This window comes from Gorilla gorilla, chromosome 2 (genome assembly GCF_029281585.2).
Source record: "Gorilla gorilla gorilla isolate KB3781 chromosome 2, NHGRI_mGorGor1-v2.1_pri, whole genome shotgun sequence".
Lineage (NCBI taxonomy): Eukaryota > Metazoa > Chordata > Mammalia > Primates > Hominidae > Gorilla > Gorilla gorilla.
In genome coordinates, this window is record NC_086017.1 from 92,882,318 (window position 1) to 92,908,465 (window position 26,148).

General features: G+C 33.3%; 1 long non-coding RNA gene across 1 annotated transcript in view; it reads left to right on the forward strand.

Annotated features, from left to right (window-relative positions):
• Window positions 1-1,857: 1,857 nt before the first annotated feature.
• Window positions 1,858-26,148, forward strand: part of LOC115933953 (uncharacterized) — a 103,538-nt gene continuing 79,247 nt past the window's right edge. Inside the window, exons 1-2 of the long non-coding RNA XR_010132692.1 lie at window positions 1,858-1,943; window positions 9,567-9,634. This is a non-coding gene — a long non-coding RNA (uncharacterized lncRNA). The remainder of the gene's footprint in view (window positions 1,944-9,566; window positions 9,635-26,148) is intronic.

The following is a 26,148-nucleotide window of genomic DNA, read 5'->3' on the forward strand; positions in this document are numbered from 1 at the left end:
TCCAAAACTTTCAGATATTCTATGTCCTCTGTTGATTTCCCAAATGACGTTTTGAGATGCTTTCTGAATTTAACAGGATGAAGTCATATCCAACTTCACCTTTGCAAATCTATGAGTAATTAAGTCCTGGGAAACAATTAAAATATTATAAAATGAGGAATTCTTTAGGAAAAAATATTTATTTTAGTGGCATTAATTATAAGAAAGAACATATAAAATAATCATTTTGAAAAATTATCATTTGAAAACTCTCACTTTTCATTTAGGTTTATTTTACAATAGCATTTATTAATGCATTGTAGACTATTGACAATGCTAAACAACATTGCATCTGAAAAATATAAAGTATGCAATTTTGAAAACTATGAGTACTGTTATTCTAAATAAAACATTATTTCACTGGCATATTTTTTAAACTAAATCACATTTTCTTTAGAATTATTTCCAACATATCTCCTTTTATGCCACACTATTAATTTTATGTATAGGTATCATAGTATTCCACATAACAATTAACATTTGAATCAAAGTTATAAAAATATTTAAGTTTTAGTCAACACAGAAATTTAAAAAATCAAAAACAATGTTTTTATTAGCCAGGGTTATCCAATATAACTTTCTTCAATAATGGAAGTGTTCTACATCTATGCTGTCCAATGTGAAACTACTAGCTACAAGTGATTATTAAGCACTTGAAATGTGCCTAGTGAGTTGTCTTAAATTTTTTAATTTTTAAATTAATTTAAACAACCACAAGGCTACTCTATTTAACAGCTCAATTATAGATAACAATACAATTGCATTAAAATTATATGTGTGTATGTGTATATATCTATAGATAGATAGATAGATAGATAGATAGATAGATAGATAGATAGACAGACAGATAGATATAGTGGTTTTTATGTCAATGGAAAAATTATACTTCTCTGGGATAAACGTCCAGGAGTACAATTGATGGGTCACATGATAGTTGTAATAAGTTGCCAAATGCTTTGCTAGAGTTGCTGTACCATTTTATATATTCATCAGCAATATATAAAAGATGTTTTCTTGCATCCCTGCCAGTTTCATGTTGTCACTATTTTTTATTTAAGCCATTTTAAGTGTGAAGTATTATCTAATTTTGTTTTACATTTGTGATGAATGATATTGAAATATTTTCACGTGACTTTTGCTGTATATATATTTTCTTTGGTACAAAGTCCCTTTGCATTTTTAGCACATTATTTAGTTGGATTGTTTGCTTTTCTTACTGCTACATTTGAGACGTCCTGGTCTATTTAATACACTCCTCCATTGTCAGATACGTGGTTTGAAAATATTTTGCTGCAGACCTATCTTGTATTTTTATGCTTTTAAGAGTAATGAATATAGAAACATCTTTTTTTAAATCCTGAAAAGATCCAAATTATAATTTTTTTCTTTTATGACCATAGTTTTGGTGTTAAGTCTGGGAATTCATCTACTGGCCCTTGATATGGAAGAATTTCTCCTATATTTTTTCTCAAAGTTTTGGTTTTATGTTTAAGTTCATGATGTATTTTTGCATAAGGTTTGATGCTTGAATGTGTGTTTGTTATTTGGTAGATATTCAACTTCCCCAGCACCATTTATTTAAAAGGTCACCTTTCCCACCTTTCCTCTCTTAAATTGATGTTGTACCTTGTAAAAAGTTAGTGGTGAGGTGAAGTGGTATCACCAAAAAGGTAAAATAGAAAGACCTAGATCTCCTGTCCCACACACACACGAGATCACAAGGAGGCAGAAGAGAGAACAAGAGCTGAGCGAAGGAGAAGCGCCTTTTAACCCATCAGATCTCGTGAGAACTCACTCACTATCACGAGAACAGCATGGGAAAAACCGCCCTCATGATTCTATTACCTCTACCTGGTCCGGCACTTTACAAGTGGAGATTATTACAATTCAGGATGAGATTTTAGGTGAGGACACAGCCAAACCATATCAGACCCATTATATTCATACTTTAAAAAGTCAAAGACAAGGAGAAAATCTTAAAAGCCAGTGGAAAGTGACTCATGAGATAAAAAGAAACTTCCTTAAGATCATAAGCAAATGTCCCATTAGAAATCTTGCGGTGCAGAAGAGAGGAATAATAAATGAAAAGTGCTAAAAGGAAAACAAAACAGAACTGCTAACTATGAATACTAAATACCACAAAATTGTTCTTCAAAAATAAGAGAGAAAGACCTCAAGTAAAGAAAATCTGAGGAAATTCATTTTCATTACACCTTTCTTAGAATTTCTAAAGGAAGCCTTTCAAGTTGAATCCAATGGTCACTAGAGAGCTTAAAAACATAAGAAAATATAAAGCTGTCTTGTGGAGATAGATATATTTACAAATACAGATCCTATAATACTGTGATGCAGTACATAAGTTGCTTTTAATTCAGGTATAGAATATAAAAGACAAAAATATAAAAATAACTATGAAACTATTTTAGGGAATACATCTAAAAAGAGGTAATTTGTTAATCAATAACACATATGTGTGTCAGAGAAATAAGGGACTACAGTTTTTGTATGCCACTGAAGTTAAGTCGTTGTAAGTTAAAAATAGATTGTTAGAATTATATTTTATGTAATCACCAAGTCAATCATGAAATATCTACAGAAGATACACAAAAGAATGAGAAAGAAGTCAAAGCATGTCACCAACATAAATAAATAAATAAGTAAATAAATAGAAAACCAGCAAGACAAAAAAAGAGGGTAAAATAACTTCAAGACATACAGAAAACAATTAAAACATGGTAATAGATTATTTTTTGTCAGTAATTATTTTAGATGTAAGTAGATTAAACTTCTCAATTGATAGACACAGAGGCAGTTTAATGGATTACAGAAATCCAACTCTAAGCTGTCTCTGAGGATCTCATTTTAGCTATCAAGACACAATTAGGCTGAAAAGATAGAGAAACTAGTATTATATGAAGATGCCAAGCAAAAGAGAGCAGGGGTGGACATACCTATTTCAGACAAATTATATATCAAATCAAAAACTGTCACAAAACATAAAAAAAGAACATTCACCTGGAAAATATAATAATTGTAAATATATGTGCACTTAATAGTGGAGCTTTCTAAATTTTTGAAGCAAACATTGACAGAAGCTAAGGGAGAAATAGTAATATCATATTAGGAGAGGCTTTAATATTTCACTTCCAATAATGGGCAGATCTACCAGATGGATCAATAAGGAAAAACAGAATAAGAACAACACTATAAACCAATTGGACCTTACAAACATAAACATACTCCATCTAACAACACCTAAATAGGCGTTCTTCCCAAGCAAACATAGAATATTATTCAGAATAGATCACATGTTGAATCGCAAAACAAATCTTAATGAACTGAAGAAAATTGAAATTATTCCAAGCATCTCTTATGACCACAATGAAATGAAATGAAAAAGCAGTAGCAACAGGAAAACTGGAAAATTCACAAATATGTGAAAATGAAACAACACACACTTAATGTGTCAAAGAAAAAGTCACAAGAAAAATTAGCAAATATCTTGAGATAATAAGAAAACTACAATATCCCAAAACTTGTGGGATGCAGCAAGGGGATACTAAAAGAGAAGTTTATGGTGGTAAATGTTTACCTTAAAAAAGAGAAAAGAGGTCAAGTCAATAACTGAACTTAACTCCTCAAGGAATTAGAAGAACAAAATAAACATGCACATAACACCTTTAACATGTTTTAGTCTCTAAAATCCTTTCTTCGGAATTAATGATACTTAAATAAATGTCATATAGTAATTATGTTAAGTGATTTCTGCAGAAGAAAATGTGTTTACAATATTTCATTTTTTATCAATAACTTGATAATATCAAGTTATTATCAAACATTTCTTATTTATTTTTACCACATCAATAAATATTTCTTGAGATTTTTTACTATAGATTTAATAAGCAGATGTTTGTTTATTTAAACTTCTATGGTGTCATTTTTTAACATTATTCTCCAGAGAAATAATTGATAAATATTACGCTTAGCCTGCATTTATGAATTTTAGTCACGTGAACTGCTTCCCAGGAAATGTTTTATTGTTTACTTACATTCATTTGTGTTTCGCTTCATCTGCTTTGCAGATATCTGAACAGCCTAATTAACTATCTTCACCCTTGACATTCGAACAGAACACTGCCCATTGTTCATATTATTTTTTGTTATCAAAATACCAGAGACCTGAATGTTTAATACCAGCTGTCATGCATCTTGAATAAGTCTACCAGGTGCAACTATTTTTTTTAGTTAAAAATAACATCTTTCAAAAATTTTTATTGTAATACAAAATGACAGCAACTTAAATATTAAACTAATCACTAATTTATTTAACAACATTGAGAAGGCCGGGTGCGGTGGCTCACACCTGTAATCCCAGCACATTGGGAGTCCTAGGCGGGTGGATCACTTGAGGTCAGGAGTTCGAGACCAGCCTGACCCACATGGTGAAACCCCATCTCTACTAAAAATACTAAATTAGCTAGACGTAGTGGCGCACGCCTGTAATCCCAACCACTCAGGAGGCGGAGGCAGTAGAATCGCTTGAACCCCGGAGGTGGAGGTTGCAGTGAGTCGAGATAGTGCCATTGCACTCCAGCCTGGGCAACAAGAGCAAAACTCCGTCTCGAAATGAATAAATAAATAAATATTGAGAAAAAACTTTCAAAAATGATGTTAATTTTTATTAGATGAGAATCAGTAATAGTGTAGCAGATTATAGAAGTGTTCTGTTCAAATATATGTGTTTTGCATGATCAACCTCAAAAACACCATGATCATAAGTTACAGACTGGCTATATGCCACCAAAAGATGCCATATTTAAAACCACAAATTATGGCATTATTTTACAGGTGGAATCCATTCAATAGAAGGACTTTTTAAGGTAGCCTCTATCCAATCATATGCATAATATTATATATTAATTCTACAAAATGTCAGCAATGAAAATATTCTGATATATAGTTTAGTTTTGCCTGTGATAAGTTAGAGGCTATTCTGGCCATGTTTCTTGGTTCAGATTTATCGATTAACATTACAGAAAAGCCTGAGGAACAAGACATTCTCTTTCTCTCTCTCTCTCCCTCTTCTCTCCATCTGTCTTTATCTCTGTCAATGCTCTCTCTTATTTATATTTGTATCTATGTTTCCCTGGAATTAAAAACGTTTAGCAATTAAAATGATACTGTATTTTTCTGAATGGGCTATTTTGAACAATTTGTTGTAGAGATTAGCATCAGTTTTAAATAATTATATTGCCTTATTGCAATGGAATTTTGCTGAAAGGTGAGGGTGATATGGATGAGAATATAAGGCAGTATTCATTCAATATAATTAATGGTTATATTAATTCATTTAATATAATTAATAATATAAGGTGTATTCATTTAATGTAATTATTTAAATTTTTAAATTTAGCTAATAATAATTATGTTATATAAATAACATTTTCAAATTACATATTATAGGTTCATTTTGCTATGGTAATATTGTACAAACTGTCTACTAAGAATTGCTACTATAAGCATCATGATATATAACCAGTAGGGAAGTAATGATCAATTTTGAGAAAAACTTTTTTTTTCTCTACTTTAACTCTTACTTATGAGACTAACTTAAAGTACTATCTCATTACTTTTGGTGATACTATAGAGATAATATCTATGTTTGCAGTTCATTTATGTCTCCAATCATTAACAAATAAAGATGTAATACCAAAGTACATCTAGGCACAATTAAATATCTAAATGTTATTTTCTAAAATTCAATTTGTGAAAACAGTCTTTAATAGGCCTCTCCATTTATTCTATGAAAATACTGCCTATGGCAAAATCATTTTTTGAGCAACAAAAAATCACCTTATTTGAAATATAATTTTTATTTTGTTCCAATTACACATAAAAATATTATAGGAGCATTCACTCAAGTAATATTGTTTATTTTAGCTCCTTAGCAGTAGATTTTTAATATTATATTTTGTCAACTAATATGATTAAAAAGTGTCACTTTTCTTTATAGTCACAAAGTATCACACAGGTTATTGATCTAAATATAGACTATATGAAAGTGTTTGTCTATTCTCAAGCCTTTTATGAAAAATTTTGACCGGTGTTACTAAAGTTATACAAATGGCTTAGAAATCATGATTTCATTTTTAAAAATATTGATTATTATATAAGATGTAATGACCAATGAAATGATCATAAAATTACATGTTAAAGAAGAAAAATACTTCAAACACAGAATTATAATTACTCATACTCAGAAAACTTAAAGGGATATATATACAACCCTATATAAATGCTTACAAAACATATAAACTATTTTGAGATTAGTATTTAAAGTACGCTTTTCGGTTACCAATCACCTTACATTGCCATTACTTCATTGTTGTGTTGTAATTTTATTGGACAATAATTGTCAGCATTTTTATCTCAAAAACAGTGGAGACTGGGAAATGTAAAATGACCATCACATCTCAAAGCCAAAATTTAAATAAGAGGAAGAGTGTTTATTCAACATAAACCTCCTATTTTAAATCTCCTCTTCCTCCCCATTTGCATCCAACTGTACTACATAAATGTAAGCAATTTAAATTTCTATCTCAACAGAATTCAGAATATTTCCTTTTTAGAAAACCATCTAATAATATGGGAATAAATCAAATGAATTCCAATTATTTTACTTTATGACATTCTGCTAAAAATTTACTCTGTGTGTTTTTGATTTTTGTGTATTTCACTTTATGACATTTTGCTAATAACTTACTCTGTACTTAAAAGTACACACAGCACTATCAAATACTCTGTGTACTCTTAAAATTCTAAATGTACTGTGACTATTTAATTTTAGTAATATATTGGGAAATGAGCTATTTTCTTACAGTGATGACAGTTTAAATAATCTGGCTTTATTACATGTAATAAATTTAGGTGTAAAAATATAGAAAGAGATAAATATTGAGATTGATTTTTTTTACTGAGATTGAATCTAAACATTTTCAGATAAATAATTGGATATTTGTTTAAATAAACTGTCTAGAATTTTCCCCAAGTTTTTTAAAGTATTTTTTTTCTGCACTATTTCAATTTGCCAATGCTCCCTACAGAGAGAATAACTTTCTCAGTTATTCGTGATACCCTCTGTTCATAGAAACAAGCCCCTTGCTGTTCAAGTCCAATCTTTGAACAGTGGGGAAAAATAAGTTAACTGTAATTGATTTGTGGTCATCGGCTAGAGCTTTTCAACCAGAAAAATCAACTGAAATTGCTAGCAGCTTTGAGGATTGCCATATCTGTTTTTCTAGTAACCCTACCAAATCCCAAGTTCTTGGTCTATTATTTCTCAAGAATTCACTCTTCATATATGAATAGCCTAATCTCATTGTCAGCCCAGAATTCCATGCTGAGTGATTAATAAAAAAAATCTCTTCCTTTTTTTCTATATTCTGTGATGTACACTGTTCACCAGGCTTCAAGCATTTCTTAATTTCATCACTATTGGCATTTCTTAAGTAGCCAAAGTAAGACTCAAGCTAAGTCTCTTTTATGGAGATGACTAATCTGGTGGCATTTAGAAGGCATATTTGAAGAAAATTCTAATTTATAGGTAATATAGTTAGTTCAGCATTTTACTACTTATATTTTGCATTTATATACAAGCTAATAGTAATTTTATTGGCATCTGTTATATTTAATATCTTTCATCAGGAAGCAACCAAGGCTGTAGTAAATTGAAATACTTGCCAAAAGTTTCCATGCTAATAAGTGACAGATACTGGGAAAGAGTGCAAATAATTTAGTAGTGGGGCCCTTATTCTTTTTAGTATTTCATGCTGCTTCTTAGAATGAGTTATATATGCTTAGCATATTTTAAGCTCAGTTTATAATAACACAAGAATTAAAATATTCCTAAAAGGAATCATTTATTTTGACTTAAATAAAACTCAGTAAGAGGGTTTTTTTTTTTTTTGAGACGGAGTCTTGCTTTGTCGCCCAGGCTGGAGTGCAGTGGCGCGATCTCGGCTCACTGCAAGCTCCACCTCCCGGGTTCACGCCATTCTCCTGCCTCAGCCTCCCGAGTAGCTGGGACTACAGGCGCCCACTACCACGCCCGGCTAATTTTTTGTATTTTTAGTAGAGACGGGGTTTCACCGTGTTAGCCAGGATGGTCTCGATCTCCTGACCTCGTGATCCGCCCGCCTCGGCCTCCCAAAGTGCTGGGATTACAGGCGTGAGCCACCGCGCCCGGCCAGTAAGAGGGGTTTTGATTCACAGTTGACTAACGGAATCATTTGTTTTGACTTAAATAAAACTCAGTAAGAGGGTTATTGATTAACAGTTGACGAAAACAAAAAATCTAATGCTTGTTTTAAGGCTAAAATGATGAAAAGTTTTAAAAACTTCTTAAATCAAAATGCTTGCAATTAAGTATCAAACCAGAAAACAAACACTAGTTAAACCCTTAAGCTTCCAGTAGATCACTGTAGAGGAGTAAAGAGATAACTGTCCAAAGTCTTGGAAGCCTAAATTTCACATCACTGTAGAATTTTCAAACCAATACTAATTATTCAAGAAATCTCTCTTACTGACTATAAGAGATACTGAATAATACTTCTTAGTAATATTCCTCATATATTTATTATTTTCTTTTTCTTTGTAGTTATTTCACTCACATTTTAAATATGCATTCCCATGGTTACTTTTCTTAAATTATTTCTAAAATTAGTTGAAATATAAATATATTATTAAGCCTGAGTTTGTTAAAAAATGTCAATGTCTGGCCCAAATATGAGGACCTCTAGGACCTAAATCACTGGCTGGAACACAGACAATGCTTAACATCATTTTTTTGGAAGAAGAAAAAAATGAATGAAGTAATGAAAGAAGTAAAGAATTAAAGTACAATAAAGAAACAGAAGTAGTTTAAGTCTATGGTGGTCTTCTCTTGCTTTATAATAAATTACCACTAAGTTGGCAGCTTAAAACAACAAATTTATTATTTCACATTTCTTGAGTAAGGATTCTGGAGACTTCTTAGTTCAGTCATTTACTCAAGGTCTCACAAGGCTACCATCAAGATGTTGGCCAGACTACATTACTATCTGGGGGCTCAAATTTGGAAGAATTTGCTTGCAAGTCCATTCAGGTTGTTAGCAGAATTAAACTCCTTGCCGGTTCATGATTAGAAATATTTTTGGATTTTACAAATTGCCCACAGCTCCTTGCCACCGGCCTGCCTATATTATAAAACTCATGAACTGTCACCTCTAAATAAAAATGCAGTCTGGCTGACACCTTGATTGCCACTTTGTGAGAGTTAAGCAAATTACACAGCTAAGTCATGCTGAGACTCCTGGCCTGCAGATTTTGTGAGCAAGTCAGCAATAAAACACATGAGAGGAGGTGAGCTCTCAGAGATGGAGCAGGGCCATATCAAGTGTGGTCTTATAGATTAACAATTTGAATTTTAATTCAGGTGTCATACTTAGTCCATAGTAAAAGAGGTCCCTTCTTTGTCCTTTATTCTTTAGAATCATCTCTCCTGCCAAGGAAGTAGTGAAGCTGATGAGAAGTGAGCACCTTTGTGTTTACTTTGAAGGTACAGTGAATAAAACTTGTTGATGGGTTGGATAAGGAGGGTTAGAAAAAGTGAGGTATCAAAAATCACTGCTAGTTTTACAGCTTGAATAGTTTGTTGAATAGTAATGAGTTTCATCTAATCTGCTATCTTAAAGCTATGGCTATGAGAAAATATGTGAGGCACCCAGGATAAACAGCCATCAAACTATGACTTCTAATTTTTCCCAAACCTAATAATTTAATATCTACACATAGCCTTCTCTAAACAGCAATTTATATAACCCATCCTCATACCTTGATTGATCATTTTTAAATTTGTTTCTTTCTCTGTGTCCATTTATTTGAGATATGCAGAGTTTCCTTTTATCAACTGCTCAAAGCCATGAGGAAATGTTACAGGACCAACACGTGCGAATGCCTACTGCATAGTAACAGACCAATACACTGAGACAGAAGGGTTTGTAGCAGAGAAAGAGTTATAGATTGCAGGGTGGCCCAGTGTCAAGATGGAACGAGACCTTCAAATCTTTCTCCTCAAGGAGTTCCTGGCTGGGATTTTCAAGGAGGTCATGGAGTGTGAGGGGATAGAAAATTGGAGTTATTGATTGGTTGGTGTCAGAGGGATGTAATTATCAGTATGTGGAAAATGCATTCTGTGGTGAGTCAGCTCCTCATGGGGTCCTTCAGACCAGCTGGTATCAGTAGTTTCATGGCTAAAGAATATCTTATATAGAAAACAACATTTCACAGTGTGAAGTTATCTATTGAGGAGTTTAGGGGAATCATAACCTTTAAACAGAGTTTACATGACTCTCGGGTAGTAGGCAGCAAAAAACTACGAGAAAGTGGATCAGAGAGCAAACTGCCCTAATGATTAATGCTGAGTATGCTGCAAGCTTGGTTTATTTTTGTTCCCCTCTTCCCTCCCGTCTTCCGTGATTAATTACATAATGTTTATAGGGATGATTTCAGAAGCATTTATTTTTCAGGGATTGCTTTTTCCACCCATTTGAATTAAATTAGGTTTAAAAATATACAACTAGATTTATACTGAAACTTTGTGTATTTGATACTCTTTGAAGAAATGCAATTCTCACAACAGCAATAACAAGCACGTCAAATAAATATGACTGTGCAGGGGCAGAAAAGTGACTTTTTACAGTAGATTCACATTCATAAATAACTGACTATTATGTCAACTTGACATATTTCTTGATTCACTATAATTTAAGTAGAAAGTGAAAGTGTACAAAGGTCAAGAAAATTTGAATGGATTTTCACCCATCACTACTGAATTCTGTTCTATAGAATAGTTTTACTTATATAAAATAGCAATATATGTATTCTTATTTTTCAAATGTAATATTACAAACTCAGTTTTTTAGTCTCTAAATTTTAAATTTCTCAATTTAAAATTCCATTAACTTTTAGTTTCATTTGAATTCTTTTTTTTTCCCTCTGCCATTTTTTTTCCTTTTTTTATTTTTATTTTTTTTTTATTATACTTTTAAGTTTTAGGGTACATGTGCACATTGTGCAGGTTAGTTACATATGTATACATGTGCCATGTTGGTGCGCTGCACCCACTAACTCGATTTGAATTCTTTATAGGGTGTATATAATACCAAATATAGAGATAAATATAACAATGAACGGTTGAGATTTATGCAACTGTTATAGGGATGTTTCAGAATTTCTGGATGACAACTGCCATAATAAAGATGCATGCAATAACATTAACTCAACTTTCATGTAAATGTTTTGACATATTAGTAGTTTTCTAGATTAGGATTTGGTAGATAGTATATAATTCAGCATGTTAGAGGAGGCTTTATAATTAGCTGAACAAATTGTTACATTCAATTTTGGATATGAAATCAAGTTTACTTTTCACCATCTATTAAATATGTAGAGAAAAGACAGATTCATGTGCATCCAGTGAGATAATCCAGAATAACTATAAATAAGTAGGGATTATTATAATATGAACATTAATTGAAGTCCAGCTTAGAGTATTGCATGGCTGAACAAGTGCTAGAACTGAGAAGAGAACAGTAAGGAATGCTGAGCACTTAAGCACTTGACATTAAAGAATGTAGTTCACCAAAAAGACTAAGCAGAAACATCAGTTTAAAAAGCAAGAAGGTGTGTCAGAAAAATCAGAGGGGTTATTTTCCCTTAAGGGAGAGAAAGTGGTCAACAGTATCAAAACTCAACAATGAGATCAAGTAATTTATAAACTGAAAAAATATCTCTGACTTTGTCAGTTGAGTAATCAACATGTGAGTAACTAAATGTTCTTGTTGAAAACAACTTCAGTGGGCAAATCCAAACCAAAGTGTTCGGGATGGGGACCAACATTTTAGACATTTAGTGTCTGGCCTAGTAAAGAGGCAGAGCAATGCTAGCTCTCAACCTTTGTGGGTAAACTACTTAATTCCCTACAGCCCCCAAATGACTGAATAAATGGCTAAAGGTTTTGCTTATGTGCAAAATGGTCTTGATAATATGATCTGAAAAGATGTTTATTTGTATTTGTAAAGTAGGTAACTTAATGTTGAGTATATTGATAAAATGTCTCACGTGCCCATGTAAAATAACTTACATTAGATGAATTAATTCAACATTTATTATTGAAAATTGCTTTTTATAAAAATACCTTTAAGGTATTATCATTTTCTGTAAAATTTATTATTTATAGATAATATAGTGTGGTAACACATTCTCCACTTCACTAATAAAATGGTTTTTGTATTCTTTAATTCTCATGAATTAAATCCATAATAAATCATTAATACATGTTGTGTGAGCAAATGAATATCTTTTAATAAGGAGAACCTTGATTGGAGGCCCTTCCTTCCTCTGTCATTCCTTCCTTCCTTTTTTATATAATTTCTTTATCTTAAAAAAACTCTCAATCTACTGTTTTTGGTAAATATATATCAAAAGGGTAAAACTTTACATAGTCCCAGAAAAGGTATGCCTTTTTTTTTTTTTTTAGAAATGTAGCTAACTGAATTACTCTCAGGAGGTTTTAATTTCTCCATCTCAAGGCCCAAGGAATGTAAATGGAGATTATATTACCAATAGGTTACTTGTAATTAAAAAAAAAACTGTCATCTAGAGATTTTTTTCCAATCCTCAGGCAGTATTGGATGTGAATATGACTAAAGTAATGTACTAAAAGATTAGGCTAATGTAAACCAGCATACACTGAAATCTCCCAAGAGAATTCCAAAGCACTATCAGAATATTCTCACATTGTTATCTTAATATCAAATAATATTTAAATAAACATTTAAATATTACTATTTTAATTTTAAAAAAATGCTTTCAAATAATGATATGAATATTGAATTTTATAGATGGTTTTTTAAGTATGCTAAGCTGACTAATTTAACTACTGTTAAATAAAGAATCTAATAGCCATAGCTAATATTCTTAATGTCTTAGTTTTCAAAGAAAGATCAGAAGTAATTTAGTTTAATTTGACTCTACTCCTTTGTATACTTAAAATTCTAGCCATAAATAATAACCAAGGATAGATAATCAATAAATAGATGAATAAATATATCATAGATAGAGAAAGAGATAGGCCATAACATTTTTCCAAAATACTCTTAAGCTTGTCAAAGTTAAATGGATGCCCAGAACTCTATTATAGACATATGCAGTAAAAAGTATAGTTGAACCTAGTAGTTGTAGAACTTAAGATAAAAATATTTACACAATGTAACATTTTTAAAGAATAAACCCTACATTTGTTATTAGAAAGCATGCACAGGTTCACAAATAACACTGTGATCTTGGCTACCACAAAGCAATTTGGTAATATTGTTGTCCATATTTTAGGATTTATTAATACGTATCTATAATAGCTTCTGTAGCTGTAAAAATTCTAGCTAAAAATCAAATTCCATCTCTACTGTTTCATTAAAGTTAAGTAATATGAATGTGTGTTAATGTGCTAGTAGATTCTAGTCATCTTATAATTATTAGCTATAAACGTATAAAGCTTGTCTTATAGTGATTTTGTAAGAAATATATTTAATCATTTTAGATATCTCTTCTATTTTTTGAAAGTTTTATACAATAATCTATAAATACATAGGTTAATTTCCAGAAATTTTTTCCTCCATTGAAATATTCCACACATTTTCAGCTCCCCTAAAGGAATTATTAAATCTTTACTGAATAGACATTTACACAAATTGTTTAGAAACGTATTTTATCTATAGATATAATGTTCATTTTCATGATGGAGAATCAAATAACAAACCAAAAATAGAACAACAGATACAGTGGACATTATTAATAAGGACCTTGCTTTCAGCAAAATAACTTCAAATACTACAAACTGCAGCCTTGGGACTGTAGACAAAAGGGCACCCATATTTAGAGAACCATTGATTTGAAACATGATACTCTTTAAACTTTGAAAAATAGTTTGAAGGTGATCACTGTCTCAGGATTAAGCTATCCTCACCTTTAGAAGGAAAGATTTAACTTTATAGAAAACAATATATAAGGAAATGTAGCAGGTGGAAGGTTGTACTATCTTCTCAAAATAGCTGATTTCCTTACTGCCATACAAAAAAAAGGGTCTATCAAAACTAAGTAATAAAGGGATTGGATCATAGAGTTATAAAAATGTATTTTATAGCTAGCTATCAAATTTTAGCTTAGGGAATATAAATATGTATTTATATTAATAATATAACAAATAATAAATAATACCAATAATTGATCTTTTAAATAATCTTTTATAATCTATTTTAGATTGTCTTGTCAAGTATTTTGTTGTCATGTTCCATTTCATAAAAGTACAATGTACCCCTTTCAATACTTTTCTTCCCCAATATCACCTACTCATGTTATTATTCAAAATAATATGGGTTTCATTTGTGTTTTTATGGTAATAATTTACTGTAAAACCCCATAATTCATACAGTGTAATATTTTGTGTATACATATGTTACTTGAAATTATATCCTTGTGCAATCAGCTTTCTCAAGAAGCAGTATTTGAGCATTGGAGAATGTCATATAGAATTTATGAGGAAGGCCACAGTTTAGCAGTTAGTACTACAAGCATTTCAGCTTTCTTTAATTTTGATTAACATGAGATGATTTGTTAATTAGCTTAGTGAATGTAATGTGTGAGTATTGGTATAATTAAAATTAATGGCTTATTATTATCAATATTATAAATGACTAATCATTGTTGAAATGAAGAGTTTTCATAATATGCGGATTGGTTGGCCAGAACGTTTTTGAGGTGATACAAATTTTTACAAATGTGAAATAAGAATCTAGCCAAGCCGATAACCTTTATCTTTCAGAATGGCCTCCAAGTTTTACATTCTAATTATGATTTAATTTTTGTTACTTTTGGCTACCACCGTGGCTCAGCAAGCTTTACTTCCTCAGTGGTCTTGTGTTCAGTATGGCCTTTCATTTGAAGTACTTCTTGTTTCTTAGTGATATCTATGGGATCAGTAGTCCCTTGTGTCTGCTCTATCAGTGCTTTTTCCTTGGGAAACCCTTTCATGCCAGATGTATTTAGAGCACTTAAAAGGTGAGACATTGGGGGCTTTAAGAAACACACAAACTATATTGTATGAGCTGTTGTGTACCTTCCTTGGAAATAAGATTTTTAAAAATACATGCATGATTTGCAAAAATTGTTCTGAAATTTGGTTTTGTAATGAACATGATACCCTGTCGTAGGGGCAGTTGCTCACCTTCTCCAGCTTTATACATAACCATGCTGTTGAGTACATCAAATGGAAATGGATAAGAAAAAATACCAGGCAACTATGGCTAGTTTATTCTTCTAAATAACGATTCACTTGGTAATTTAAATATGCCAATGAGGAAAATGTAAAATTCATTTATATAATAATTCAGTTTTAGAGTAATTTTATTAAAACTTGTGATAAACTTTATTTTATATGAAAAATAATTATGTTAGTTGTGCAATTTCAAGAGAAAAGTCAGGAAATTTCCACTTTTCTATATAGAAGATAATTTACCATTTAAAAATATTAATATCATTGTGGATTGAAATTGTTTTCATTCTGACATTACTTAAATGTGAAAAAAACTATAATCATTATATCCTATTTAGGCTTATAACTCTTATATAATAAAGAGATCATAAAATTGATAGAAATTTTTGACCACAAATAATTAAATGTTAATGAATTTTATCATTTAAATTTTATATGACTATTAACGGAATCACCTGTCTGAATCATTATTTCATAATAATAAATATATGCATTTACACTTTTATTTTTAATTAGTTTTTATGTTTTTAACTATCATGAGAAACCATCTCTTGGGTCTCTATTTTTTTAGGTTACTATTACTTTCCCACCTTAAAACATATATTATAAATCTTGATCTATTTTGCAACTAGTATGCCAAATTATAAAAAAATTATGTATATATTTGCATTTAAGTATAATATAGATATTCCAATTTTCTTCATTATATATTTACAATGGCATAATGACATAAATGTTAGGAAGTATCATGACAATTTTGAAATAGATTTAAAGACAGATTCATTTATAATTTAACAATATAACCTAATTAATGCCTTCTGTATATTGACATCATTATTTCTTCTTGAAAAACATTCAACATCATTATTTCTTCTTGAAAGAACCAAATTGAGAAGTCCCATTATCTCATGAGACTTATAGTTCAATGCGTGAGGGAAACAACGAACATTAAAGACATTGTTGCCTAGTATATTTATACACACTGATAGCTGACATTAGTAAATAATTCATGTATTTGCAGTGCAAATATAGGACTGACTACTACATGGACTCACATAACTTGTGCAATCAACAGTATGATTTTTATCAACACTCCAAAAAAGTATTTGACCCTTAAAATACATGATTTATGGCCTGGCACAGTGGCTCACATATGTAATCCCAGCAATTTGGGAGGCCAAGGCGGGCAGATCACTTGAGGTCAGGAGTTTGAGACCAGCCTGGCCAACATGATGAAACCCCTTCTCTACTAAAAATACAAAAATTAGCTGGGCGTGGTCTCAGGTGCCTGTAATCCCAGCTACTGAGGAGGCTGAGGCAGGAGAATAATTTGAACCTGAGAGCTGAAGGTTGCAGTGAACTGAGATCATACCACTATACTCCAGACTGGGTGATAGAGCAAGACTCCATCTCAAAAATAAATAAATAAACAAACAAACAAACAAACAAAGTTATTTATTCTCTAAATCCACTTGTTATTTCGTCCTAATTCTTCTCAACATATAATTTTCCTGAGGTCAAATCAAATTGTCAATTAAAAACAAATTAAGAAAATTGTGTCTTCTACTGAAATATCTCTTAAGTGAAAGTAATCACTGCACAAGAGGAGGATTTCTTTATAACTCACAAAAGCATTCACCAGAAGCCTAGTGGCAGATGACCTATGGTTGTCCTTCTGACAAAGGCTATGACTTCCTAAACGCTGTTGGGCATGCTTACCAGCTTGTTGAATGTTAATGGATGTCAGTTTAGAGTAGTCGCTGCATGAATAAAACAGTAATTCAGAAAACATTTTTGGGCATCTACATTTTATAGAAGCATTTGATTTTAATATAGTTTCCTACATAATTGAGCAAATAAATGTTTATTTTAGACTACACTTAAAAAGAAAAGAATTATCTTGAAACTTGAGAATACCTAATTGGACCCCAGTTTGAAGTAACTATTTTCAGAAGTAAAATACCTTAAATATAATTTTATTGTGACTTGTTTGCAAAACATGAGGAGACATCTTATGTTAATTGTAGAATCTTTACTTTGAAGAAATCTTTTTATGTCTTAATTTTACTTTTGGCATACTAAGAAAATGTATTTTTTTGTCATTTTTGTGTGAGTGGTATTATCAAAGAAAAAGAAAAAATATATTAAAGAAAATGTCTATTACATGATGTGTTACTTTTCATAAAGGAGAAAATCAGCTACATTGTAAATTAACATCCTTTTGATTTTTAAATCTGATTTTGATCTCACTCTCAGATGTATCAAGGGAAATTTTGCTGAGTACAACCAGTAAAACCAATAGCAAAGGGTTCCTTTTAGGTTTGCTGCTTGTCAACAATCAGGAATATTGTTGCATATCTACTTCATGAATAACTCTTTGGCTCTTTTTACTTACATACCAGATGCTGGTTTCTTTTCATCTTACTTTGTATTTAACTTGATTCTTTCAACTTTATCGACCAAATAAGTAACACTATACTCATAACTTCTAAAATGTAAAAAAAGAAAACTGATTTTTTATATGCTGTTAATTTGGGATATGAGAGATAGAAAATGAATTTTTGGGCACTTGTGTATATGGAATAAGATGATCTTTAAAATATGATAACTGCATTAGTTATGAGTTTTTAAGAGAAACAGAACAGAGAAACAGGATATACACATGTATTTGTGGTTGGGTGTCAGAGGAGTGTTGGCGGGGTGGGGAGAGAAAGAGAGAGAGAGAGAGACAGAGAGAGACTTACGTTAAGCGATTTGTTGGCTCATGTGATTGTGAGGACTAGGTCTGAAATCTTCCCAATAGGTGGTAGGCTGGAAATTCTGGCAAGAGTTGATGTTGTAGTCTTGAGTTGAAGGCCAAGAAGTCCATGTAGAATTTCTGTGTTGAAGTGTAGAGACAAAATTATTTCCCTCTTGAGGGATGTGTCTTTTCTCTTAAGGCCTCAATTGTTTGGATGAAGTTCACTCATATTATATGATTAAATATGAATCACATCTAAAAATTATCTCCACAGCAAAACCTAGATTGCCATTTGACCAGAAACTGGGGACCAAGGTCTAACAAAATTGACACATAAAATTAACCAACACAGTGTACCCTTTGTGAACTTGGTACCCATACATATCTCCTTAAACCATATTTCATCTCAAAGTAAAGACAATTAAGGACAAGGTTACCCTCAACCTAACATGATACAATTATCCTGTGTACAACTGAAAACACACTATCCCATTTCCCAAAAGAAGATGCAAAGTTCTTGGGTAAAACATCCATCATAAGGAAGAAATGCTAATAACAATCATAGTCCTTGTTTCTGCAACTGGTCATTGTGGCCATAGCTGGTATTTGTAGCTACCTTCTTTATCTTCTTCCAGTACACATTCTATATTCTCTTTGCCCTCAGCAAGTACCTTAGCTGCTCCTGGTTCTTTATCTGGCAGAGTGATTGAAAACACACTAATCCCTTCCCAAAAGCCTACAACTCAAGACTGCAACATTAACTCCTGACAGAATTTCCAGCCTGTCACCTACCGGGAAGACTTCAGACTTGTGTAGATTATATTTGTTAATTTTATACGTCAACTTTGTTAGACTATGGACCCCAATATATGGTCAAACAGCAATCTAGTGTGAAGATGAATGTATATAGAAAGAAAATATCTTTGATTTCTTCCCTCTCTCCTCCTAATCATAGAATTGTGAGGTTTATACTTCTTCTGATATCTTACAACTTAAATACTATGATGTAAAATTAACAATACTTAAATACTAACATAATGCCAATATTTCTCATATCACATGACAAAAAATAAGAGATGAATGAAACCAGATACATTTGCTTAATATATGCCTATATATACACAAACATATTCATAACAAAATTGGGAGAAAATACTCATGACTATTGCAGTCCTTGTTTCTGTGACTGGTCATGTGGTCATAGCTAGTATGTATAACTACCTTCTTCTACTACCCATTTTGTAATCCTTTTGCCTTCAGCAAGCACCTTGGCTGGTCATGACTTTTTACCTGATGGGGTGACCCAAACCTTCACTCTTGAAGAATCTGTGCTATTAGTTGTCCTATCTTGGACTGTTACAGTTTTCCATTAATTTTAATCATGGGGCTTCATAGTACCCAGAGATACTATTAGGGATCCCCGTATTCAGACATACTCTTCCTTATCTTCATTGTGAACCAGCAATTCACTTCCCCTTGGTACTACAACTAGTACAGCACCTCCTTATGTTTTTTTAATGAGGAGCCCAAAGTGGCTAGCAGCAATCTTAACTTCTAATTCAATGTAATCATTGTTGCATCTTTTGATGAAAGTATTTCTTCTTTTAGAACTATGTTTCTAGGCCAGTCCTCTGCTGGCCTAGAGGACTTGGTTCTAAAAGGAGAAATACTTCGTAGGAACAGAAAGCAAGAATTTTGCTATAGGATCTCCAGAGGTAATAGCAAGTGTTACAACTCCCATTTCCAGTACTTGATTCTTGGACCATAAGTTCCGGCTATGGGAGAAACAGCACCACACACTGAATACTTATTTAGAGTGTAGATAAATGATAGATAACTGTTTCATCCCTGAAAGTTACTGTCACCTACCTTGTGTGGTAACTTAGTCTTCAAAAGGCCATTTGAGGCCGGGTGCAGTGGCTCCACCTGTAATTCCAGCACTTTGGGAGGCTGAGGGAGGCGGATCACCTGAAGTCAGGAGTTTGTGACCAGCCTGGCCAACATGATGAAACCCTGTCTGTACTAAAAACACAAAAATTAGCCGGGCGTGGTGGCAGGTGCCTGTAATCCCAGCTCTCAGCAGGCTGAGGCAAGAGAATCACTTGAACCCAGAAGGCGGAGGTTGCATTGAGCTGAGATTGTGCCATTTCACTCCAGCCTGGGCAACAAGAGTGAAACTCCATCTCAAAAAAAAAAAAAAAAGAAAGCCATTTGACATACATCTTCCGAGGACCTTTTTTGTTTTGTTTGTTTTTGTTTTCATTGATTTTCTAACTATTTTCCTTACAAATTCCTGGTCTTTCGGTAAACCATTGGCCACAGCCCTTGTACTGCTATATAATCACATATGTGGCTATTTTTCTTTCCAAGCAAAATAAACAACCAGGTACATTTACCAATTTTTAGGGTTGTGCAGAAAAACACCCAATTCTACAACTTGCCCTTTCTTGTAGTACCTACATTTTGCACAGAACCTTCTGTGAACTAGGCGTGAGTTTATCTTCCTCTGTCAGCTGATAGTAGGGAACTTCCCTTAATGTTGCAGGGACAGGCTAGGAGAAAAACATCAGTGTAGCAGGAGTGAGAGCCATACACATTTGGACTACTTCATGTAACTTGCTTGTGCCTTCGGGGCCTGCTCAAACCTGATCTCATATTTACCTTTTGCATTCAATGATAGAGTGCTGCTGTGCACACCCAACTTAGTGACTTGTTGGGTCAGACAACACACAGTTAATAATGGGCAGCTCAGCTCACATGATAACTTGATGGTCCATGGTTAAGGGTTCAGTCTCTACTAAATCATAGTAGTGAGGAAAAAGCTGTTCTCAAAAGAGAAAGAGTTTTCTGCACAGGAAAGCAGGGATATGCTTCAATATTCTAAGGGAATACCTTGTGGTTCACTTATAGCTGCCTGCCAAAAACTCCAAACAGCATCTCTGTCTGCCGTTAAAATTTCAAGAATCCATTGATCTGCTGGACCATATTGCCAAAGTGGCAGAGCAGTATTTATGAAAGCCAAGATCTATTGCAGAGTCTTCTTTTGTGCTGGGTCTCACGCAATACTAGCAGCTTTTTGGGTAACTCAGGAAGTAGGCCAGAGTAACATATCAAAATGAACAAAATGAGGATTTTTTTTTTTTTTTTTTGAGACGGAGTATCACACTGTCGCCCGGGCTGGAGTGCAATGGCACGATCTTGGCTCACTGCAACCTCCGCCTCCCGCGTTCAAGCGATTCTCCTGCCTCAGCTTCCTGTGTAGCTGGGATTACAGGCATGCGCCACCACACCCAGCTAAGTTTTTGTATTTTTAGTAGAGACAGGGTTTCATTATGTTGCCCAGGCTAGTCTTGAACTCCTGACCTTGTGATCCGCCCACCTCGGCCTCCCAAAGGGCTGGGATCACAGGCGTGAGCCACCGTGCCAGGCCAGGAATATGTTTTTGAATCTTGGCAAAAGGTCATCCCTATTATAAACTGACAACTTTGTGGAACTATATTCTGTTGGTTGAAAAGTAATATATGTAAGGGACGAACCTGGATGTTTAGCTGAAGTATATTTTAATAAAAGGGTTGAAAGCAAAGCCTGGTTTCTTCTTGTATATTGTAGCTGAACTCCTGAAAAGGGATGCAGTGAAGAAAGAATTTTTAAGCAAAAAGAAACAAGAACTTGAAGAGTTAACCATTCTCAGCCTATTATCTTGCAAAAAGTAAAGTTATGCTTTAGAGATAATACCAAAGGTATGGCTGGACAACATTTTGCTAAAGGGATTTGTTGTGTGAGCATGGATAATCGATCATCTAAGTAGAAATGCTGAAGTTTGGGACTGAAAAGGATGGACAGAGAGGGGAGGACATGAAGGAGGGCTATCAGATTTCTGAAAATCTACAGGCGGGAAATAGGCATACATGGCTATTCGGTCACAAGCACATGTTATCCTTCCAGAAAAGAAAAGGATGACGCCAAAGATGGTTCAGAGTCTGGGGTGTGAGGGGTTGCTAATGCATTCAAAGGCCTGGAGAATACAGACTCAAAGGATAGGACCATATCTTCCTAAATTCCAAGGGGCCAGGTTACTTCCCATGGCTGAGTAGCCCTAGTGGGCCCAGAAGATGAGGCTACCACCTGGTTGGGCATGGAGAACAGAACATCAGTCCCAAGAGGGTTGTTCAAAAGTCTTAATATCTAAAAGAATTTGTCCTGCTAGGTTTTAGATTTGCTTGATGCCCATGACCCCTTTCTTCCTTTCAATTTCTCCCTTTTGGAATTGGAACATCATCCAATGCCTGTCTTATGATTGTATTTTTAAGTAGATAATGTGTCTGGATTCACAGATTTTCAGCTGGAAAGAAATTTAGCTTCAGGATGAATCATATCTTGAGTCTTACTCACACCTTAAATAGATGATATTTAAATGAGATTATTGGATTTAGAGTTGATATAGAATCAGCTATGACTTTTCAGGATGTTGAAATAGGGTGAATCCATTTTGCATGTGAGAAGGATGTATATATTTTAAGGGAAAAGGGAGTGGTGTTATGGGTTGCATGGTGTTTCCCTATGTTTACTTTTGTGTTGCTAAAATAGAATAACAGAGACTGGGCAATTTATAATGGACATAAATTTATTTATCACAGGTCTGGAGATTGGGAAATCCAAGATCAAGACACTAGTGCTGATGAGGGCCTTCTTGCTGTGTCATCTTGCGGTGGAAGGTGGAAGGGCAAAGTGAGGACAAGAAGAATAAAGGGTGGCAAATTCCCTTTTATATAATGAACCCACTGCTGTGATAATGATATTAATCCATTTACTCTACCCTCATGGCCTAACCCTCTCTCATTAGTCCTCACCTCCCATTGGGGATTAAGTTTCCAACCTATAATTTTGGGGGAACACACTGCATTGGGGATTAAGTTTCCAACCTACAATGTTGGGGGAACACACTCAAATCATAGCACCTCCAACACTTACATGCTAAAGTCCTAAACTCCAGTATTTCCAAATGTGATCGTATTTGGAGTTAGGGTCATTGCAAATGTAATTGGTTAAGTTAAAATGATGTTATTAGAGTGGGTCCCCATTCAATATGACTGGTGTTATTATAAGTAGGGAAATTGGAGTGCACAGACAGACATAAAGAAAAGAGAGACAACGTGAAGATGCGGAGAAAGCTGTCTACAAGACAAGAAGAGAGGCTTGGAACAGATTCTTGCCTCACAGTTTTTAGAAGAAACCAACATGGCTGATACCTTGATTTCGGGCTTCTGGCTTGTGAAATTTTGAGACAATACATTTCTGTTGTATAAATCACTCACTCTGAGGTACCTTGTTATTGTAGTACTTAGCAAATTAATCCAGTGTGTAACATCTTTATATTCATCATATAAAATTTATTTAATTAAAAATTTGGGATATTTTAAATAGCTCACAATTCAATATTTTATTATTCAAGACATTTGATAATTAAGAAAACATTACAAAAATTATAACACAGTAACATCTATTTTACCCATGCTTTCTAGTTTGAGTTTAAATATCAATGAATATTTATAGACTATTTCCCCTACTTTCCCACTTACCATATTATTATACTTGAAGAAATTATGTAAAATTAAATGAATATATTATAACAATTTTAAAAGCTCATATTTTGAGATTAATATATATATTATCCTAAAAAATCTCACAAATATATAAATACCTATTGATATGTTCCATTATTACCTAATGACAAATTACTAGAAATTAGCACAAATATTATTCTTTGGATACAGATTTTTATATTGCTTTCTCAAAATTTGCACTGGTTATTCCTGATACTAACAATATGACCATGTCATTTTTGACTATTTATTCAGCCTTGAAAATGTCACTTTAAGAAACCATGTTTGCTTAAACATTTAAAAATTATTGTTATTGTTTTAATTAACATATGGTTAATTGCTAAAAACCCAGGGACATTATGATTTTAAAAATATATAGATCAAAATCACTTGATACTTCATGACTAAGCTTACAACTATACAATGAATTTTATTAAGAGAGATTTAATTTTCTCCAACACTATACCACCGAAAAATATGTGCATGATCTTGGCGGCAATAAAGCAGAATATATTACACTTTAGGACACATGAATATGTGCTGACTATGTTTGATGAGGATAAAGAAAATTTTCACTGAGTGAAGAAATACATATTAAAGAATTAATTGCCTAGTGGCTAATCTAAAATAGGTGGATTTGAGGCTGTGTCTATCAGCTTGATAAAATTATGCCTGCAAAATCAAAACTTAGATTGTGGACCACTAGGGGAAAATTGGGAGGCAGTTATTTTAAATGAGATCATGATGTTTTAGCTTCCTCAGGATTCTTAGAGATATATGAGAGTATTTTATAATATTACATTAAAATTTCTAAACATGGTCATTTGGAACATATTCCAAACATAAATTTAATTTCGGCCTTCTCTTCCCTCTGGTTCACTGCTTCTAATGGTTATCCTTCCATTCATTTTACCTTGACGTAATCTATTCCTCTCAATGTTATATTCTGATTTATAAAACTTAGGAAAATCTCTTAAAGTTTTTGTTTTCCGAGAATGTTTTAAGGAGACAGCAACTTCTGCAGAAAACATGTAAAATACAGTTTAAAAAAAAAGAAAAATGTATATATATGTGTGTGTGTGTGTGTGTGTGGGTGTGTGTGTGCCTAAAACCAAACACGAAAGAGAGGATATTAATTTCAATATTTTGCCACTATTGAAAAATTATCTGCCACACTTGGATCAAAAGGGTGAGAGTAGTTAAGTGACCACCTCACCTGGGACATAGTGTCAATCTTTCCATCGACATCTGGGGGACAGGGCAGTGAAAGCCTCATTTTTAACAACTATAACCCTTTTCTCAGCTCTCCTGAGCAACAGCTACCATATGCCCCATACTCCCTTGGGTGTCCTGAGCACTAGTCTCTCATTTGCTGGTTTTATTAATCTAGCTACATATAGAATTACATGTTGCATACTGCCTCTGTTAGCATTAATTCTTTTTTTAACCCAAATATCTAATACGTGGACAACGAAACTCACTGGACCATTGTTTTGGTCAGCTTTCTCCAGGGAGAACCAATAGGATATATACAGAGAGAGATGAAAAGTAAATCTATTATGAGAATTGGTTCACTTGAATACAGACACTCAGAAGTCCCACAATAGGCCATCTTTAACCTGCCAAATAAGGAAATCTGGTAGTCTCGCTCAATCCAAGCCTCAGACACAGGGAACCTGATGGAGTAATTCTCAATCCAAGACTGATGCCTAAGAGGCAGGAGCAGGCGCTGCTTATGTGAGCACCGGAGTACAAAGGCCAGAGAACCTGGAGCTCTGTGTACAACGGCAGGAGAAAAGGGGTATCAGAAATCCAGCAAAGATAGTAAATTTGTTCTTTCTCCACCTTTTTGTTCCATCCAGCCCTCACTGATTGAAAGGTGCCTGGCCACAATGAGTGTGAATTTTCCCCACTCATTCCACTGACTCAAAAGCCAGTCTCCTCTGGAAACACCCTCACAGACATCCCTGGGGCAGCCCAATTATTTTAATCAAAACCAGAACCACCTGGCTTTCCCTTCAGCAGAAGAGAGACATGCTCAGTGCCAACCGAAGCATTGAGAGTAATTAATGCTTTACCAGCTATCTGAGTAGCCCTTAATCCAATCAAGTTGACACCCAAAATCAATCATCGCAACCATGAAGAGTAATCAACCCAATGTTTTTATCAAATATATTAAATCTAAGCAGCTCACAGAAGTGAACAAGAACATAAACACATGCCCCAAAACGCAGTTTATAATTAATTGAATCTAATATCTTTATAGTTAAGAATATATATCTTGAAACTTATTTGTTACTCAAAATTATTGACAAAATTGGGCTATGCATGAATCTAGCTGCATTTACCACGAGGCATTTACTACCTGTTTTAGAGGAAATGCTCAGATGCGAAGTTTA